This window comes from Solanum stenotomum, chromosome 8 (assembly GCF_019186545.1).
Source record: "Solanum stenotomum isolate F172 chromosome 8, ASM1918654v1, whole genome shotgun sequence".
Lineage (NCBI taxonomy): Eukaryota > Viridiplantae > Streptophyta > Magnoliopsida > Solanales > Solanaceae > Solanum > Solanum stenotomum.
In genome coordinates, this window is record NC_064289.1 from 50263162 (window position 1) to 50284324 (window position 21163).

Sequence of the window (21163 nt, forward strand, 5' to 3'; positions counted from 1 at the left end):
GGATGAAAGAAATGCACTAGTGAAATCCTAGATACCTGGTGACGAATTTCATAGAGAAATGGGCTGGTAGTGAAGAAAATCTCTTGCTTGTTCTTGAGGGGTTAGTCGACTTTTTCTCCTCTTTTTAGCTTTAAGTTCCGGCGAATTTTGGTGAATATTTGCTTAGGGTAATATCGGACTAGAGTATTGGGCTAAAACTGACAAAATGACGAAGTTTAGGGATAAAATAATTAGGAAAAAACCCAATTACCCCTAAGCTAAAAAGTCGCCACGACCTACGGACCCTGATTGACAAACCTTGGTCTGACCGACGGTCTGTCTTGTCAGTCCGTCGATTGGTGTCTGAAGGCTCTAAGCTGGGTTGTGAACCACAGACCTTGACCACGGACCCTGGTCCCACCTACATTTTGTAGGTCCTGTCGTGGTTCTAGGCCAACTAGGAGAAATAGAGGTGATCAACCATGTACCACACCTACGTTCGGTGGTCCCATCCAAGAGTCTTAGGTGGCCTCCCTAAGTCGACACCTACAATTTCAGAAAATCTGCATTTTTCCCTTTCTCGAATCTAGGGTGTTACATGCTTGCTTGAAAGAGAGGTTATGGGTCGGATCTATTTATCATATTCTTGAAAGAGAGAATAGAGTAAGGTATTAGGTTATTTAGAAATGGCATATATATGAGATAGAAGGACATTCTATGCATAGATGCTTTAAGATCGAAAGATGATTAGTGTCAACGAAATGACTTAGCCTATTCATGAATGTTCATCATTATAGAGAAACACATTCACCCCTATGTGATGTCGATTTCCAATCTCCACACCCCTAGATTGCTTGTTAACTCTTAATTTTGTTGCGATTTTAGTTTGATTGCAATAATTGATAGCTAAATCTTTATATTAAGTTGCTGGTGCCATCCACCCAATTGTTCTAACTATTACAAATGAGATAATTTGAACTCCAAATTTCTTGATAAGGAATTCTCTATGATATACAGTCCCTATTGGATTCAACCCGACTCTTTGTTGGGTTTTTTACTGACTACGATCACTCACTCTTTTAATTGGTTTTGGAGGTTTCTTTGAGCATTATCACTTTCCCTCTAATCCAAATCTAGCTTGAGGTATTTAGCTCTTCATGTTTCATTCTTTTGGATTAATGTGTCTTAGTCATTCTCATGCTTTCTTATGCATGCATGCTCATGTGTCATAGTCATTCTCATGTTTTCTTATGTATGCATGCTCATGAAAAAATGATTTTTTTAAGATTTTGAATATGATTAGTTGATTGTTACATGATTATGTGCAATTGAGTATGATTTTCATGTGCGCCTTTTGAAATGATGTTTAAATATGTTTGTCTTGAAGTCGATGTTCCTCCTTAGTTATGTGCTTTTTGATGCAGTTGCATTCATATTAGGCTATTAGATCTCTTCCCCTACTCTTTTTGTACTGCCTTGAGTTACATTCGAGGACGAATGTAAGGAGGAGATAATTTAACACCTCGGATTTTAGAAAGGGAAAGATTGCATTAGATTACAATAGTTGGTTCAGGTCTACAAGACCATACTATGGTTCGTAAGTCTTTCTACGGGTTGTAAAATAAACTCGTAAAAATGGAGGAAATAAATTTTTAAAACCAAGTCCTAGTACCTTTTCTACGGTTCACTAGGACGGCCCGTCATTATTTGTACGAGTCGTAGGTAGGTCTCATAGGTGAATCCCAGACTTCGTGAAATTTTGGCGGTCAAGATTGGTTACTACAATTGGTGTCTACGGGTGGTAGGAAGACCTAGGAACAGTAGACTGCATCTGTCAAAAATAGGTCCAAACTGTAGAAGGGCTTAATGGGTTTTTGAGTATTTTCCCTAAATGTTTTAAATCAAAACTAAGTCATTTTAGCCTTCATCCTAAGATATATTTATGACATTTTGATTCCTAAATTACCCACTCAAACCCCATTCTCTTAATTCCCGAAATCCTAACCAAATTCACTTCCCAATTTCCCTCTCAACCTAAGGAAGAAAAAGAGCTAGGGTTCCATTCAAGTCTTCAATTCACCATTCATCTTGGGCTTTAAGTAGCAAGGTATGTGGCTATTCACCCATATAGTCAATTCCTCCATAGGTCCTAAGGTTTCCAATTTCTCAATTCAATCTCAATTGATCAAGTTAGGGTTTCAATTCAATCTGTATGGGTTTCACTCAATTATGATTTATTATTGTTGATTAATTCTTATAATGCATAATTTAATGTTAATACATGATATTTAGTTGAAATTATGTTGACCCGTGCCTAAATTATAATTTTCAACTATGAACCTATGATGAATCCATGAACCTATGAACTATGAATTTATGAAGATAAGCATGTTTTTATGAAATTATTGTAAATGATTTGGAGATGGTTTGAAAGGAATGAATCAATGTTATTGTGAAAGGTTTTTCTCACATGCTATTATGATCTTGATTGTGAAAGGTATTTCTCACTTATGGATTGAGTGGTGAAAAGTTTTCTCATCCATGTTGAATTGTGTTTAAGGAACTATTCTATTTTTTTTTATCTAAGAAGGTGTGTATTGGTATTGATCATTGCCTTTCCTATGGTATATTGATATTTGACTTTTATCTATTCTGCTGGGATTTAGAATTAGTACCGAGAGGGCTTTGAGGTGGATGCTCAAATATTGTAGTCTCTAGTAGGAACCTGTAGTCCAAACTACGTGCCCCTAGAGGATTGTCAATGACCTAGCTAGTGGATCCACTTTGGCAAAAGATGATATCTACGGGCCCTACCTTGGCAAGTAACATCCCCTTATTTTGGTATGAGGGATATATATATCAGATTCCATGATACAGCTCTCATGGTCTTATTGTTGGTTAAAGCTAATATCCCACAAAAACGATTATGTTTCTTCAAAGCTTTCTTATGTCCCTTATTTCATATGCATTTACTATATCTTATGATTTTTATGTTTTGTTTCTTTAAGCATTCAAATGTTCAAATGTTGGTTATGCATTACATGTTTTAAGCTATTCATACTACCATGCCTATTTTTATGCATATTGCCCTCATACTTAGTACATTCCATGTACTAATGCATACTTGTGCCTACATTTTTACACTAATGTAGGGTCTGATGCTCCAACATCCCATACTCATGCCTAATTTATTCTTTTGGCATTGAAGATTGGTGAGTCGTTATGTTCCGAGAATCGAGATACTTTTATGCTTTATATCTTTCTAATTTTCGAATGATGTATGTAGTGTATGTGTTACGTCCCAACCACTTCTTATGATGTTTAGATGGCTTATGGAGACTTATGTTAGACTTCCGTTTTGTCAAAACTTTTTTATGATATAAGACTATGATTTTGAGTTCTTTATTCTATTATCTTGTATGGTGTATGCGAAGTGGCTTGTGTAAGACCTCTTGGGGTCCTATACACCATGTTACACCTAGGATATACTTTAGATCGCGACAAAATATTTCACAAGGAATTCTGACATTTGCAAGTACAAACGAAAATTAAATTCTATAGCTGGTGGATTCCAAAAAAAATGAACAATTTTTCATATGCAGAAAAAAAGAAGGTTTCTATACTACTCAAATGACCTAATACATATAGCCAGGTGTCTGCTAAAACAAAGGAGGCATTATTGCCATCTCACGATCTGAAAACATATTCTTCAAGGCATAACCTTCTTGAAAATCCCATTATTTGCACCCCAAATGCAGCAAACATCATATTGGTACAAAGATTGTTTTCCAAAACAGGTTGCACTTATCATCCGAGAACCTCCAATACTTCCTGAAAAAGGTTTCCATTTTTATTAGCTTAATGCTGCCGATGTATTTCCTCTGGAAATGTGTACAACACGTCATTTATCCAAAATAGCATACTCACATTTTATCGTCTTCCTTTAAACATCTTTTGTATTTTGTTTGCCAGCTGCATGTCACCAAGTTCGACAAACTCAACCCTAAGACATTTTAAACAAACAAAAACAAGTATACAGTCCTATGACTCCTAAATGACAACAGGCAATAACCACACAGCTGGTCGACATGCTTGTGTCATCAAAAGCACATTTTGGCTCTTCTGAATTTCCAGAGCTCCACCTGTAATTCACCATATGTAATACAAATTCTTTACAGCTATCATCCCACCGCTTCGTTTTCATCTCCTCAACTCTACTGTCCATTTTCTTGGAATTGTTTACCTTCTCGCCTATTCTTTGCGCTTCTTACATAGTTCGTCTTGCCCAAAAATTTTAAGTTTTGTGCTACTCTGTGCTTCTGTATAATTGTGGATTCTCGATTTTTCTCTTTGTGGTCTGGCGGTCATTGTATTTATTGTATGTGTTTTTCTTTTGTTGTTACCTTGTATATATCATAGATTAACGCCTTAAAGGGAAGGCTGAAACACGGTAGTTATATTGGTTATCAAATAAGGTATGTAAGGCTATTTGTGTAACACCTCAAAAATCAGAACAAAGATTGAACAAGAGAGAAGGGCAAACCACAGAGGGGGTCCACGCGTCGTGAAGAGGACCACGACCCGTCACCCTGCTCATGGTTGTGCCCCTAACAAAAGGTGAAAGACCACATACCACTTAGTGGTCCGTGGAGCTCCACACAGGCCGTAAAGTGACCAGTAAGGGGGAAACAGAACCACCATGGCTACTGTGAAGGACCACAGACCACTAGATAGTCTGTGGAGCTTCACATGAGCCGTGAAGTGGCTCATGAAAGAGGCTTGACAGACTTTGAGGTTTGGGTCAACTTCAAACGATCATATCTTTCAACACAAAAATTTATGTGGCCCACGACCTATCAAATTAAAGGTCTTTGAGTCCTCTTTCCAACGACACCAAGTTTGCCTAATTCATAACCCGGAGTAAAAATTTATTCTCATTTTAGTGAAGCCCTATCAGACATAGCATCTTCACGACCCAATTGACGGGTTGTGGTGTTTTAGATTGCCTGTGAATCCTGTCTTGAAGTCACTTCGTCAACTTTTAATTGAGTTTTCACCCTCAAAGTCACTGGTCAAGCACCACGGACATCTAAATGGTCCGTGAAGCTCCACAAGGACCGTAAAGTCATCCGTGAAGGGGACTTTCTAGACTTGAAGTTTTGTGTCAACTTTAAACGACCACATATTTCTATAAAAAAAAATGAGTTAGGTAGCCCACGACCTATCAAATTAAAGATCTTTGAGTCCTCTTTCCAACGCCACTGAGTTCGCTAAAATCCAAGCTCAGATGAAGAAGTTATGCTCATTTTAGTGAAGCCCTATTGGGCAGGGCATCTTCATGAGCTGCTAGACAGGCCTTGGTCATCATGACGCCTGTGAAGCTTGTCTTGAAGCCACTTAGGCAGCATTTAAGTCATGAATAGAAATTAGCGATGAACAAATTATGTAGTGAAACAAAAAAATTATTTCTTATATTTATCGATTAATTAATAAGATATTATAAGTCACAAGATATTTAGTGATAGCTTAGCGATGAAGTTTGTAACTAATTTCATTTTATTTTTCTATTAGTCTTAATCTCTTATATAGTGGTAGGTGGCAAGTAATTTTCACCCTTGAATAAAAGTTTGGGGTTCGGGCTTTGAGGATTAAATAACATCTGGTAGGGGCGTTTTACTGCCAAAACGATACTTTTCGACTCAAATCTAAATTAGTTGGATGGAAAAATGGGTATCAAACACTGTGTGAAAAAAAAAGCTTCCTTTAACTATCCATAATATCATATTTTATTTTACTTTTCAATGTTCGTTTAAATGGAATCTCCTATTAATAATGTTTCAACATGATTATGAATTTAAGATTTAACATTCTTTTTTGTTATCCATGAATATGTAGAAGTTATATTTACCATTTGGGACTTATTTGAGAGGTTTATGTTGGGCCAAAGGGATTAGTGTGTTTTGAACAAAAAAAATCATTTTCGATAGCATCAGATTTTGTTTTTCTTAATGTTGGTATATGTCTTCATCTTTGTTAGAGAATAAGTCGTAATCCTGTATGAGGAAAAAATATGGAATCATGGTCTAATAAAAAGGTTCGCGATCTCTTCAATTTGTGATCGTGGATGACCCAATCATGATCACAAAGGGAAATAATGTCATGAAAATAAACCGTGAAAATGAAAAAAAAAATTAATTCATTTCAAGACTTTTGAGGATTTTGAAGCTCCACCTAGGACAATTATTTTCTACTTGAGTTCCTACATCAAATCTCCAAATCAATCCTATGATTCCGTGCTATGACCCGCCAAACTCTCTACAGTTTGTCCTATCAAGTCGTAGGTCCAATATTAAGAAACTTAATTTTCCAAGACCGTTTCTCCGAAGAACAAACAGGAGTGTTCTTCGAAGTTCAACCCCGAAATCCAAAGGATTTCTCCATAGATTTCATCACCAGGTATGTGGGATTTCATTAGTGGGTTCCTTTCACCCATTATGTCCCTAGAATTCAGTCAGTTCTTCAATTTCTCATAAACTATTCAGACCTAGGGTTTCTATCTTTCGAAGATTTATTGTGATTTTAGCTGTTATAGTTCCCATGATCTAAATAACATGATTCTTGGTGATTTAGTTTAATTTGCATGTATAGAATTCAGAACCCTAGCTTGCATCAACTATCAATTCATAAATTATACTTGCTAGGCAGATCAGTCAGAAAATCATGCTTTAGAAATTGCATGTCATAACTTTCAATATAATTATGTGCATTCCCAGATAGCATGTCAGCATTTTGAGCTACTCAGTATTCCAGTGCATTTTAGCTTTTCATTCAGTTGGGAGGAGACTTAGCACTGAGTTGGATTAGGGTTTAGCGGACCCTCACAGTCCCAGAAGTACGTGCCTACATAGGTTCAAAAGTCCCCTTAGTTGGGCATCAATTTTAGTGACCACACCACAGTCATGCCTTTATACCCTTGGAAAGGTATATTGGGTCTTCTCGATGGGGTGTATACATCGGACTCCATGTTTAGCTCACGTGGTTTATGTCAGTTAATAATAGCTCCCACAGTCATACTCTTATTGCATTGACCATGTTATCAGCATTCAGTTCTGCATATTAGTTACATGATTAGGACTTGGTCATTACATTTAGCCTAGATTTCAGTTACACTTTCGTATAGTCTATTTTCATATTCATTATTTTAGATCATTGTTTCAGCTTAGTATCTAAATCCTGCATGATCAGTACATTCCATGTACTCACGCATACTATGCGCTACATCATTTTATGATGTATGTTCATGCACTCAACATCCAGATCACACTTAGTTCGACTCTCAGCTTACATTCAACAACTTCAGTGGTGAGTCCTCATAATTCAAGGACATTTCATTATGCTTGGTTTATTTAGTTACTTTCTTCTTTTTAGTATTTTTAGAGTTAGCTGGGGACTTGTCCCAGGAACTCATCAATAGTAGAGGCTATCAGGCATAGAGTCAATATTCAGTTGTTTTGGGTTGTTTCCCCTTGACATGTTCAGATTTATCCTCATTTGGAGTCCTTAGTTTTGGACTCATTTGTTAGTTATGCTTCTGCTTATCTTTGTTATCTGTTCAGTATGCTTGTGAAATGCCAAACTCAAGGTTAGCTTGGGGTCACTCGTGATCCTAGGTCTTGTGTTACATCTAGGGGGTAGCTTCGGGGTGTGACAATTTGATTTTATATTCATTGACATGGAAACTGATATATGTGATTAATATCAACAAAGTAGGTTTTCAAAGCTTTATTCCTTTATATGATACTTATCTTTTTTTTTTTGGTTGAGTGTATTAGATAAAAAAAAAATGTATGCATTAGCTTTGTGTATTACTAATACATTGTTTGGTACTCTTTTTCAACCTATGTTATGTATTAAGATATGTATTACTAATACCATGGATTTCTAGGTATTAGAAATACAATGATTTTAGTGCATGCATTCACATGGTACTTTACAACAACAAGAACAATTTCTAGGTATTAGAAATACAATGATTTTAATGCATGCATTAATATGGTACTTTACAACAACAAGAACAATAAAAGAAGTCATACTTTATAGCTTTCTTCTTAAAGATAGAAAAAGTAAATCAGTGTACCATTTTATTCACTTTGAATACAAGAAGAACAGTAAATAATGAACTTTAAAAAAGAATTAAATTATGCTTCTACAACTAAAACTATTATAGATGAATAATATGATATATTCCTTGAATTTCGCTGACTAGAATATTGAGAATTGTGACATGACTATAAGAGGGAGTTCTATCAACTCAACCAGGCAGGAGGTCAATATTCCTGCCTGGCACAACTGAGGGCAGGTTGGTAATTTCCGTTTTCATGGGTAAACAGTGGGTAATTTATGATTCTTACTTTGGATTTCTCTTCGCTATTTCTACGTTTTCGATTACCTCACACTTTTGTGTTTTACATGCTCCTTCAACTTCTTCGATTTATTTCAGGTGAGAGATACTTCATGTCACTCCCCGAGGCTACCTCCTTGACGTAAACACGAGACCTAGGATCACGAGTGACCCCAAGCTAATCCTGATGTAGTCATATCATAAGCATACTAAACAACTAAATAAAGTTATATTATGCGAAAGTTTAAACAATAGTTAACTGAAAGATGGGGAATACCCAATACTGATCTGAATATAGATATAATTTCTAAGAGTTTAGTGATACTGAACAATCACTCAAAAGCTAAAGTTGAATCTAATACTATGTCTGAAAAAACCTCTACTGACAAGAGTTGTTGGGACATGCCCCCAGCTAACCCTAGCAAAAACTAAAATGAATGATGAAACATGAAAATCTGTTTTTTTTTCTCGAAGTATGAGGACTCACCACTGAAGTTGTTGAATATGGATCGGAAACCAATTTATGGGTGATCTGGATGCTGAGTACCTGAACCTACATCATGAAAGGAAGTAGCGTAGAATATGTGTCAGTACTTGGAATGTACTGTGCATGTAGGATAAAGGATATAACCGAACAATTATATAACTGAACAAAGCATACTGCAATGATAATCTGAACAGGATAATTAATACTGAAATATAACTGATGACTAAACTAAATGCAATGACCAAGTACAAATCATGAACAAAACATGATGAGATTGAATACTGAGGTAATAATTGAGCACTCGATCAATGCATTAGAATTTGACTGTGGGAGCTACTATTAACCGACATAAAATCACGTGAGCTAAACGTGGAGTCCGATGTATACGCCCCATCGAGAGGACCCAATATACCTTGCTAGGGGTATATAGACATGACTAGCGTGATCACTAAACCCGATGCCCACAAAGGAGACTTATAAACCTACGTAGCTTTGGGACTCTGAGGGTAAGTTGAACCCTAGTGCAACTCGGTGCTAAGCCTACTCCCAACTGGAAATGTGTATGACACAACTTAACTGAAATACTGGATTAGCTCAATATTCTGACATGCTAACTGAGAATGCACATTGTACTGACAATGAAACATTCGAAAACTGGAGCATATATATCTGTTTAACTGACCTAGCTAGTGTAATCTATGAACTAAATGAATCTACACAACTAGGGTTCTAAGTTTCATGCAAGGAACAAAATAATTATTTCATGATAATCTGATTAACAATACTATAACAGTTAAATCACAACCAATATCTAAGGTTTTAGAAACCCTAGGTCTAACCAAGATATAGTGAATCAAAAATCTGACTAAATTCTAGGGACCTAAGGGATTAAAGGAACCCACTTGTGATATCCCACATACCTGGTGACGAAATTCATGGAGAAATATTTTGATTTCAGGGCTGGAACTGAAGAAAACCGGTTGCATTTCTTGAAGAAGTCTTGGTCGACTCTTTTCTCCTCTTTTGCTCTAAGTTTGATGAATTTTGGAGAATAATCGTTCTGGGTAAGTTCTAACTGAGTTACTAGGCTTAAATGGAGTAAAACGACATAGTTTAGGGGTTAAACGACGTAGTTTAGATGTCCAACGCATAGGGGAAAAGATCAAAACGACCCCACTTAAAATCTGAAGGGGCCCATCCATGGAGCCACTAACAGACTGCTGATGGAACCACGGTCCGTCGTATGGGTAGTGGTTCTTAGCCAGTGTCTACTGGTTTAGAGCCTTTCTCTCTACGGTCCACTTCATAGACCGTGTGAAGGACCACGGATCGTAAGGCCACCGTGGTCCTTCACTTGGGCTAAGGGCCTACTGGCTCAACTTCAGGAGCCTCACCATAGCCTATCATCAAGACCACGACCCATGGTGGGTTTCGTGGTCTGACGCTTGATCCCTAGTGGCTCTGTATCACCTCCATGAGCCTTCCCACGGCTCGTGTGGTGGTCCACGACCCGTAAAGGGTCATATGGTCCACCACTGCTGGGTGGGTGGAGCCACGATGAGGGTGACGGTCTGTGGTCCTGATCATGGCCCGTGAACCCTCTGTGGTTCACCTTTTTCTGTTGTTTTTCTGCTGACAGTCCAAGTCTGATTGTGAGGTGTTACACTTCAGATTTTTCATAATTTTTCATTTATCACTTTTCGCCGATGTTATTTTTCATATTTTCTTTTTTGTTTGTGTTTGATTTTTGTTATATAAATTGGTCAAGGTTCCCTAATTTTTCGCATATTTTCCTGTGTTTATATTGGTTGCTAATTACATAACCCTAAATTTAAATCTGTACTTGCGGCTACAATTGATTTCTTAATAAATAGCTCCGAAATAGTTTTTCTTTTAAGGGTGAAAGGAAGAAAGACAAACCGAACATATGTTAATAAAGTGTTTAGACCATCTCCAACCGATCTCTATTTTACTCTCCATTCTCTATATTTGGAGAATAAAATAGAGAATGGGATCTCCAACCACACTTTATTCACTCTCTATTTTTCATTTATAGAGAGGTGAATAATAGTTCTCCAAATATGAAGAACTACTATTCACACCCTCTATTTCACTTTTTCATTATTTTATTATTATTTATATTATATTTTAATTAACATATTATTTTTCATATAAGATCATTAATTAAATCTCTAATATTAGTAATTTTTTTAATGTAATATAACATTTTTAAAATATATATTATTTAATGTATACTACTTCCATCCCAAATTAATAATATTTTAAATTTTTTAAATTTTCTTAACTTGAATATAATTTGATATTATTATTATTCAATTTCACTGTGAAGAATGCACAAAATTAAAATGATAACATGAAAATTTTAATTCAAAAATACAACACATGACATAATAATTTAAATACAAGATAGCAATACAATATATAACATAATATTATCAGAACAATTTTGCTTGCAATTTATGTCCATTAATTTGTATTTTATATAATGTTTGCTTGCAATTTATGTTATTTAGAAATATAGAATAAAATATAATTTTATATTAAATAAATAATTAAAAAAATTATTACATGAAAATTATATAAAGTGATTATTTGAAAAAATAAATTATATTATGAAATAAGAAAATAAGAATAAAATAAAAATAATTATATAATATTGAAGAGAGAGAAGAAGATTCTTTTTTAGAGAGTAAAATAGAGAATTGGGTTGGATTTAATTATCTAAAAAAACTCTATATTTGAAGAATAAAATAGAGGATAGGGTTGGAGATACCTAATTAGCGTACAAAATAAAACCTTCCCTACTACTCTTCTAAGTAGTGTTGAACAACAAGTCAACTTTTAAGAAGCATGTATGATCTTAATAAATTCATGTGCTCGGATTTTTTTGAAATGAAATGTGTATTGATATGTATAGGAAGATTGCAATGTTACTTTAATACATAGTATTGCACACTATGTTGAAGATGTCTTACTTTTTGAAGAACTTTCTCAATATTATTGGGCCCGTGCTATCACCGACAATGTCTTCTAGTAGTTTACTACTATATATAAGAGACTAGTCCAATTAAATATATTTATATTAATGGAAATTTAAAATTATTTAGAAATATATTTACACATAGTATAAATAGGGAAACTTTCATTTCATCTCATCACTAACAAATAAATGAAAGTTGAAATTTTTTCTTTATTTATTTGTCACGATTTATTTTCTCTAATTTTTTGTTTGTAATAATTTAAAGTTAAGATTTGCTTAAAATTTTGAATCAATAATTATGTTCCCAAATTGCTATCAACCATAGTTGTTGCAAAATAAATTTTGTTGACTGAATTTTCTTACCAATTTTTAAATTATGATTTGTCACAAATAGTTTATCTATTTTTTGTGGCGTGTTTATTAAATAAGAAAAAAGATGTTTAGATAATAATTCAAATGAGAAAAGGCTTTACTCATATTGGATAACAGTATTATTATTCGAAGGGTTAAGCTTTATTTCCTTTTTAGTTTATAATAATTTGTAAAAGAAAAAAATAAATTAATTTACCTTTTCTTACGGTTTTCGAATACATATTTTGTTTCCAAAAATTTGAAAAACAATGCTCGAAGTTATTTTTCGTTGCGGAACTGGTAGTTGGTGAATTCATGAAAGTGGTAGTGTGGTAGATGGTAGTGTGGTAGGTGAGTATTTTATTTTAAAGATTTTATTATAATATCCTTTTGCTAAGTGTCTTAATTTTTATATCTCTTTAATATTATTTTTTGGTAGTGCTAAATTCATGGTAATATGTAATAATATTTATTGTAATATTCTTCCTATAGTTGTTTTAATTTGAATATTTCTTTAATATTATTTATGATATACTCTAGATATAACATATCTTGGATTTTTTGGTACATATATAAATTTTCCGCCATTAATTGTTCTAATAATTTTATTTCTTCCATAGCTCCTATCCAATATTGTAAATATTCATAATTCATTTTAATCTGAATTTATTTCTAAATCGTACCATTCTATTCTTTCATTATCTAAATATAGATCTTGTAAATCTATTTCATACCATTCTTGATTTAATATATCTTCTGATTCGTAATCATTAAATATTTTTTCCCATATTATTCTTCTTAATTCAATTATTTCTATACCGTTAAGTATGTATAAGATTAAAGTTTCATAGTTTTTTATCATTTCATCATGCACGTATATAGTCATGTTCTTTATTATGCAGGTTTTTTATTTCAAATTATTCCTTCCTATCATATTCATAATTGATTAAATTCATATTAGATCATTATGAACTAAATTATCTTTTTCATGTTTTCCTGTCACTACTAGCATCGTACTTTAGCGGATACTTTCTTCTTATCAGCGCCTCAACTTTGTTTACTCCCCTAAACGGCTTCCTCGCCTACAGGTTTCAACATTAGGATGGCATAGTATAGAAGTTTTCTTCCTGTTTCTAGTGTGCTAATAAACTAGAAATCATGATTCAAATAATTCTAATACACAATAACTAACATAAATTTATTCAATCATATATATGATATTCAGGAATATATGAAATTAGTTTCGCATATTTTTTGAACAATATACCTTTGCCTCTTGCTTATCCATGCTATCTGAAATATCTGATTGGATTTCAGATTTATCCATTAACTTTTAAGTAGTTAGTATCTTGAAAGAGTTTTTGAAAAGAGAGGATTTTTATTTAGGCGTTGCCTGCCCTTTCATTTACATATGTCTTTCTTTATATAAAAAGGAAGTTCTTACTTTATACGTACTATCCTACACTTGTCATCATTATTATGACACACACCATACCATGCACTATTCACTTTATGATGACACATACCTAATTTATGACACACTACTATATACTATTTACACCATACATGACTTTTTTACAGTAGGACAAATATCTTCACATCTTATCTACTTTACCATATTTACTTTACCATACCTACTACCATACTTATCTATTTTACGACTTTACATACTTTTCTCTATAACTTTAGGACTTTTATTTCGTCTTTATCTTCTTCTGCCATATGTCTTCTTTTCCTTCATCTTTATCTTTATCATCTCCTTATCTTTTGGGCTTCCGTTTTTATCTCTTATTCTAGCTGGACGTCTGGAATTATATTATCTTCTTCGTTGCACTTTGAACACATATGGTCAAGGTATTTATGACCAATTAGCTTGCAATATATGGTTAATAATTTTGCTTAAATAAATCATTCTTTTAGTGCTCGTGTCGTAGGTCGTTCTTCTGGCTTAAGTAGTGATAAAATCCATCTTTGGACTTCATCCATATCTGCTTTCCTTAGCTCCCTTGAATTGGAATAAATCATTAGCTGGTCTCTTGCATAGTAGCTCCATATAGCGTTTCCGTTTAAATAATTATTTGGTAGCTTTTGTATAATCGTTGATATACCAATTATCCTTTTGTTGGCATAAAAACTTGATATCTCTATTTTGCATATCTCTTCTTGTTGTCCGATATCCTCGGGTATAATCATATCTTTAGTTAATCCTATTTTGATAACCTGTATTGGAGGTTTTATTTCCTTGTATAATATCCCCACTGGTGCTGTATAGAATTTTATATAAAATAAATTTCCTTTCGTAACTCTTTTGTATGTGACGAATGCTTTGTGTAGTTCTGGTATTCCACTAACTTCTTCTCCGTCGTATGTGTATACGGTATTTAACAGTCCGTAGTTGTAACATGTTCTTACTAAATTAGCGTTAGTTTTCAGTTGTGCAATTAACTTGTTATATCCTTGTAACTTTTGTGTCAAATAATCCTGGTTTGGTTCTTTTGTAGTTGATATGGGGTTGCGGTTTAAATAGGTTTGGATTTTGTGGATATTTTCAATATAGGTTCGTGTGATGTAGTTATATGTCTTTTTCTCATTTTGGTTTTGCAAACTATCTGCGTATGTAGATGTTTGTGGTTCTATGGACATATGTCTAGGTGTCCTTTGGGTAAATGGTTTTGCGAATAGCTGGTTTAAGTTCGCATTTTTATGGTGTTTATCGCTAACTTGTTTGCTTGGACCTGCAGCTGTATTTAAACAAACATTATGGGTTTTTTCCGTCTTCCGATCGACGTAGCTCCGCATTTTTATAGTCATGTTGCTGACTAGCTTTAGACTTCAGATTATCTTCATTAATCTTTAGCTTTTGTATCTCGTTGTCCATACTATCTACTTTTGTACAAAGTGTAGTAATAGCTTTGGGTATCTTTTCGATTGTATCTTCTTCCTCAGTCTCAGTCTGAGTAGCTTTGTCGTGATAGGTAATCTGCAATAACATTCTTATCAGTTTTTATTACTTCAATTGTAAATGTAAAATTTAATATATTTAATACCAATCTCCTTGTTTCTTTTGTTGTTACCGAATCTTGTATTTAATATATTCCACTATAAGACAGTGTCCATTCTTCAAAAAATTTCCATAGGCTCGCATCCTTTGACTGCACTTCTTCCCTAGTAACTCTACGTAATAGTCTACAAACAGCATGACTATTACTTCTAGATCAGTCTTCCAATTCCCAGAGTCATCCTTAAGTTGAGTTGTTGCTTGTTGTAGGCTTCGATATTTTATGACAGAGAAGAAATATTTGGTGTTATCGTCTCCAAGTTTTATTCTTGTAGCTTTGCTCCTCTGTTGAAGATAAATTTATACCTTGTAGGAGGTCTGTCTGAATTTTTGGTATTTTTCCTTCTCATCTTCCTGATAATCAACATTCATAGGATCCTGCTGTAATAGTTGTTGAGCCTTCAACATAGCTTCCCTATCCTCTTGACATTCAGAAACAATATTCCTGAAGTCCCGATTATTAAGCTCCTTTAATCCATATTTCATGATCTTTAGCTTTCTAACTACTTTTAGCATCTTACAACCTTCTACCTAAGTGTCCCATGCTTCTCTCACTTTCCCCTTAAATCTGGGCTGAGTCACTCATACACTACAAAATTGAAATGACTTCCTGTTCTATGAGTCTGCATTAGTTAGTGTCACTTTAATTGGGCAATGATCATTTATTCTTTAAGGAAGGTACTTTACTACACTGGAACGCAGTGTGCTTAGCCATACACTGTTAATAAAGACCCTATCAATTTTTTTAAAAAATCCTCTGATTATCACTTTTATCATTCCAAGTTTATCTTTGACCCTGGTAAGACATTTCTATGAAACCACATGTTGCAATACAATTCTGAAAAATCTTCTATTTCTGACCACACCACAGGGTAGCCCCCAATCCTGTCTTCAGTTGTTAGTACTGAGTTGAAATCGCCTAGGATGATCCAAGGTAATTGACAAACCACATTGTAAGCCATAAGAGATTCCCATAACTCTTTTCTGCCTTCCTTTGTATTATAGGCATAAGCCATTGTCATGATAAATGAATGTTGCAGAGGAACACTTCTCTCTTCACAAGTAATCAACTGAGATGTTGACTCTTTTGGTGTAACTGTATAATAATCCGGCCTCCAAGTTATCCAAATCCTACCATTGTAATGAGAAGCAAGATTGGTAATGAATGGTCAGCCACCAAACATCTTCTAAGCTATCAAATCGATCTTCGCTACTTTTATTTTTGTTTCCAGTAACCCTACTAGCCCAATTTTTTCATTATTACAAAATAGTTTCACCTCCTTTTGCTTATTAGGTCCATTGAGCCCTCTCACATTCTGACAAAGACAACTATACATTCCCAATATTGGGATTAGGATGGCCTCCCACTGTTTCTTCACTGTTACTGGTAGCCTTCTTATTCTTACCCTCTTTGTTCAGTACCTGAAAAGTGTCTTTACTCTCTACATGTAGTTGTTGCTTAGCTTGAGACTTCAGTGTTTTTGGAGGTGTGACCCAGACAGTGGTTGCACCCTGCTTCTAAGACTTGTCTGATCTGCCCGACTTGTGAGGATCCAACACAATTGTTGGAGGTGAGTTAGTTTGGAGTTGTTGAGCAAAAAACCATTAGAATGGTGGAGAGCTATTCAGATATAATTGTTTTGAGACACTTTCAAAGTGGTATTCTAACAAAGAAGCAATCATACTAGTGACATGTTCAACTTCAACCCACATGATTAAAGCAGTTTTTCCACTAATAAGGACATGTGAAATCGATTAGTAAGTTTAGATATTGTTGAAAATATCATTTTCATTGTTCGAAAGTTGTTTAACATACGGTTGGCTTTTGTTGATCTAAATTTTTATTTTTCTGCTTATCCTCTTCTATATGTTGTTTTACACATCTTCTGATTGAGTTAATAATACATGCTTTGCTTCCATAGAAGATGAGAAATTGCAAAATTCCTTTATGAAATGTTTGCTAAGTTTCTGTCACCTAATTCAGATTCCACTGGATTAATTTTTGACCCAAGATTATGCATATGTTTGGTCTACCGTTGAAAAGGAAAAACCTCGAATGATACCGGTATTTTTTTAAGAATACAAAGTTGCGATAAAGACTGAAATTTTGATGGCATTAATTTCGATATGGATCACCGTTGAGAACTTTTTCTGAGGTATTATGTCCCATTTTCCCTGTTTAGAATTGTTTTCTGTAACTGGCCTTCTTTGACACAGTGGCTGACTGGTTGAGGAGTTTCTCCTGACCACTGGGTCACGGGTTCGAGGCTGGTAACCTCGAGAAAAAATGGTTAAATAGGTATTCTAAAATACCTTTTAAAAAAATTTTATCAAAAAAAAAATGTTTTCTGGAGCTCCTAATTGTGATGCTTCAATTACACATTTTAAAATTTTTATCTCATAACAGGGAGAAATTCTATCTGAGTCAATTACAGACTAGCAACTAATTGTTGTGCATTATATAATTGCATATTTCTTGGATGGCAGGTAATGGATTGGTTTCTCATATTGCTTATTGATTATGATCTTATCACGTTTTAATTTCACATCTCAATTGCGAAAACATCATGTGTAGCTTGTGCAACCATGCTTAATTGAAACTTTTTAGTTCTTGTAAGCGTCAAAGATCCCATGTCTAGAATGAAACTTTTCTTAACAGTAGAAGTAGAATGAAGATCTGATGTCACTATAGAAAATATTTTTAAATGAATCTATGAAGGATACATATTTAATTGTGCCACAACAAGATGATGATAACTAAGGTTTACCAATTGGTTGTTAAATTGAATATAAGGTGAGTTTTCTATTGAAACATATAGATTTCCTTACAAATATTTATGTAGGCTGGGGATATTCTTGAAAGCATGAGAAGAAAGAATATGCATCAATCATCCATGGGAATGTATACTTACGAGGAGACAATGGTCATCAGCACATCTATTTGTTAGGACATAAAAAGAACATGTCTAAGGTATGGAAAGTCTTGCAAGATTCTGTTACATCAATATGAACAGAACTTTTCTTTCAGAACTTCTCCTCCTTACTTTCCTAACTGGCCGGTGATATAACTATTGCAATTTAACAGTCCGTTAAATCGGAAAAGATTTTACTTTTAGTACTTTTCTTTCTTCATTATTTTTTACTCTTGCTCTTCTTTCAAACATGTTCTAAGGTCGAGGGTCTATCAAAAACAACCTATTTGCCCCTTCAAGGGTAGTGGTAAAGTCTGCATACACTTACCCTCCTCATACCCCACCTATGGTACTATACTGGATATGTTGTAGTTGTTAGTACTAGCTAGTATGTTGTATTTTACTTCTTAGAATTGACAGCATAACAAAGAAAGAGTTATCTCTTATTAATTCTAGTTTTAGCTGATGGATAAAGCTGTTCAAATATGATGTTGTCTTACTACGCTTAGTTGCATTTAATGTCCAGATAACTTGACAGTTAATTTTGTGGAGTTCTTCTTTGCTTGTGTATTAGGTTGATTTGGTCGTTGATCGATTGTTATTTTAGGAGTTTTTCGATCTTTTCTATGTTCTTAAACTTCAGTCAACTAAATTCATGAATTGTCAGCTATATATATAGATGTGTGTGGTCTGTAATTGTAATATGGGATTGGCTAAGAGTTCTAAAATTTCTTTTTGATTACTTTCAGTAAGAAGGCTGTGATTTCCAACTCGTATAGCCGTCTACTAGTTCCTTGAGATGAAGCATGACTTGTTGTAACACACAGGTACATGAGCTAAAAGTTGTTTAATGTAACACACAAGAGACATATCAGGATTTCTGGAGCAATATGTTAGCCTCACGAACCTACAACTTATGGATTTTGATAAATAACAATTAACCAAATATTATGTCTACAGAATCAATGAGAACAGATCACAAATAAGGAAGGAAGCACAAGAGATTGAATTCATCCAAAGGAGAAATTCAAGGACAATTGATTTACTCTCCTGTAATCAAGCGACGTAATCAAATCAACAAAACCAACATCAATGGAAGACAACTCAGAGAATCTTCAAGACCAAGATTGATAGGCAAAATCAAATCAGAGAATCTTCAAAACCAAGCTACTGGACAAAGTTTCACAAATCAAGGAATCTGGAAAGGAAGGCAAATCTTGTCAAGAAGAAAGAAGATCGTGAACATATATGATATGGACTTGATCACAATCTACCCTAAATCAGACTCAATCAAGGAATTCACTACAAATCCTTGATTGAATGAAATACCCATGGGTTTTCCTTAAAAGAGCAAAGAGCTAGATTATACAAACCAGCCTTAGGATTAGAGGAAGTCCACGCACTTCACTTAAACTATTGTACTATCTTTCTTTCATCTTTCATAAAACATTTGTACTCTGTGTATGAAACTATGATTTTGGATTTGCTGGATGACTTGTTTATCAAATTGGACAGATAAAAAGGTTGCCAGATTCTATTTGTTCATTGTATAACTTGGAGNAAACTTATATTGTCACCTATTTTCTTATATCTTCTTCCTAGATTAGAAAATATTATCTTTATTTTTAATCCGTCATAATTTTCATATGTTTTTTCATCTATTGCGTATTCTTCTTTATTCATTTATAAATTATGTTGTAGTTTATATTCTAAGTTATTTATTTGTATTTCTAGATATAAAATAGTCTTTCTTTGTGCTATTATAGATTTGTGACAAATTCCTGCGAATATATTATTGTTAAGTCTATTTTGCCTATGTTCTAATTCTTGTCTTTGTGCTATAATTATTTCATTAAGTTTTTGTCTATATTCGTTATTCTCGTTATTCATTGTATTTTTAAGTATTGAATATATTTATATTCTATTTTAGATATATTATCTATTAATTGATCTGATTTTACGTTATCAGTCTTTGTGATATTAAGTTGTTTATATTCCAGATATAATTTGTTTAATTTCCTTCTTATTTTTCTTAATTTTCTACTCGTATGTTTCTTACCGTATTTCTTATAATCATTATAGTTAATGCAATATATATTTAGACTTTAGTCCATGATATTTTAATATATTTGTATTAAATTATGCGTCAATTTATATATTATTTTATGTATGATAAAATATACAATGAATACTATATAATATTGACAATGTGGGAATCAAGCTATTTAAATATGAAATTTTCATATAAGTACCATCCACCAATTTTATTAATTAAAAATAAAAAACCACCAACTTTCTATAAATACAATGATCCCAAAGTTAAACATTGAAGATTCACATTCAATTTATCAGTTCTCCTCTTTGACATGTTGATCTTGGGTAAGTTGTTTTATGCATAATCATTATATATTCTAATAGAGAGAAAAGACATAAAATGACATTCGAATTTGTCTCAAATTTTCAAAAAGACACCTTAACTATGTGGACGTTCTATTACCCCACTAAACAATCTTGAACTGATATTATTACATCATTTTTTGTCCACCTGACATAGAGAGTGTGTGGACTCTCTCAAAGAGAGTGAGTAACCTAAAATAACTAATATAATTTTATTTTTACAAGTATTTTATTGTAAATACACTTTCTTATTTTTCTTATTATTTTAACTTTTTTCCCTTTTTATTTTTTCTCTTTCTTTCTTCTTTCTTCTTCAAAAATTCATTGTCATCTCCATTGAAGCTTCTCACTTTCAATTTCACCATTTTTACCACAACTTCACCTTCCTTTTTCAAGTGGAATTTAAGATGAAATCAAAATTAAAATAAGTCAAAAAGTAAGAAAGAGAAATAAAGAAAAAACTTAAAATGATAAAAAATTACATCTTTTCAAAATTGTTGTATAAACACACTTGCTTCTTAAAATCTGGGGCTAATCGAAAAATGATATAATAATATCTTTTCAAAATTGTCTAGTG

At 33.5% G+C, this 21163-nt stretch overlaps 1 long non-coding RNA gene across 1 annotated transcript; it reads left to right on the plus strand.

The window, feature by feature from the left end:
- Positions 1-15363: 15363 nt before the first annotated feature.
- On the plus strand, positions 15364-18208 carry LOC125873239 (uncharacterized). The gene is made up of 3 exons (XR_007447196.1): positions 15364-17433; positions 17685-17764; positions 18121-18208. It is a non-coding gene; the product is annotated as an uncharacterized LOC125873239 (long non-coding RNA).
- Positions 18209-21163: the final 2955 nt, after the last annotated feature.